General features: G+C 42.6%; 1 pseudogene; it reads right to left on the reverse strand.

Moving 5' to 3' along the window:
* Positions 1-781: 781 nt before the first annotated feature.
* LOC123809510 lies at positions 782-1,118 on the reverse strand (annotated as a pseudogene).
* Positions 1,119-1,496: the final 378 nt, after the last annotated feature.

A 1,496-nucleotide genomic window follows, 5' to 3' on the forward strand; every position in this document is an offset into this window, starting at 1 on the left:
ATTTGTGAGAAACTGGGGCTCCGTGTGTCTTTAGCTGAGCAGGGACTTGTCAGCCACTGTATTCTACTGAGTCCCTGGAATATTCCCGTGTACAGAAAGGTAAACAGCACAGAACTGGGGAACTTTCAGCACCTTTTGAAATCTGCAACATGGGGTATGCCAGGGCGGAGGCAAGTGATTCTTGCTTGCACGGAATCCTGCCCCTGCAGGCACAAGGCCAACTGTAAGGTGCTGCCCTGTTTTCTCCTGTCCACAGGTATTGAGGCTGAAGGGACTGGTCACTGAAAGGCAAAGCTGTCTTTCCTCTTTGGTGTCACTATTTCAATTTTTTTCTTGACATAATTTCAGACTTATAGAAAAGTTGTAAGAACAGTACAAAGAATTCCTTCATATTTTCACCAAGATTTCCCTAAATGTTGACATTATCACATTTGTTCATATCCCTCCCTTTCTCCCTCCCTTTCTTCCTCTGCACACACTTCCCTTCTACGGTCTGAGAATAAGTTGCAGACATGATACCCCTTTACAATAGGGGTATCCCCCCAATACTTCAGTGCGTATTTCCTAAAAACAAGGTCATTCTCTTAACCACAGTATAATTTTCAAGATCAAGAAAGTAACATTGATACAATACTGTAATCTTCAGACAACATTCAGGCATTTCCAATTGTCCCAATGATGCCTATTATACAAAAGAAAATCTTGGATCATGCATTGCATTCAGTTGCCATATCTCTCTTTCTCTCTCCCCACCACCCCAGTACCAGATATATTTCATTAGTTATTCATTACAATATGAAAGGATTAGGAGGTGCTGGGCAAAGGTCATGGTCAGGAGTGTGGTCAGGCACCACATTGACCCTCTTCCATGGTACTTGCAACGCCACTCATGTTTGAGCTCCTTGTAAGAACAGCAGTAGTCGAAAATCATGTAAGCTGCCAGCACTGCAGGAACCCCAGGAATGCTCCCAAGGCTCCCTTTCTTCACACTGACATACTTGTTGTAATAGTAGTAGTAACTTCCTTGAAACGCTCTGGCAGTGCATCAGTATCCAGCTTGGTGGCTCCCCTACTTTGACATCCATGAGCTTCTCCTTCAGTGGTAGGACTGACATCATCGTAGAGTCTGGGGTGTCCCAGTCGTCATGTCTGTTTAGTCTACTGTAACTAGAACAATTCCTCAGTCTTTCTTGCATTGTATAACATTGACTTTTTGAAGAGTACAAGATAATTATTCTATAGGACTCCCCTTAATCTGGGGTTGTCTTTTGTTTCTTCGTAATTATATTTATATAATGCATTTTTGGTAGAAATAGCACAGAAATGTTATGTTCTTCTCAGTGCATCATATCAGGAGGTCAACACTGGGGATATGAATTTGACCACTGGGTTAAAGTAGTGTCTGCCAGATTTTCTACTGAGGATCCTGCCAAGTCTATTTCTGTTGCAAGAAGTCCTCTAATAATACGAAGGAGGCAGCATGGAGAATGTTTGCC

This window comes from Phyllostomus hastatus, unplaced genomic scaffold (assembly GCF_019186645.2).
Source record: "Phyllostomus hastatus isolate PE091 unplaced genomic scaffold, TTU_PhHast_1.1 phas_scaffold_55, whole genome shotgun sequence".
In the NCBI taxonomy this organism is placed as follows: Eukaryota; Metazoa; Chordata; class Mammalia; order Chiroptera; family Phyllostomidae; genus Phyllostomus; species Phyllostomus hastatus.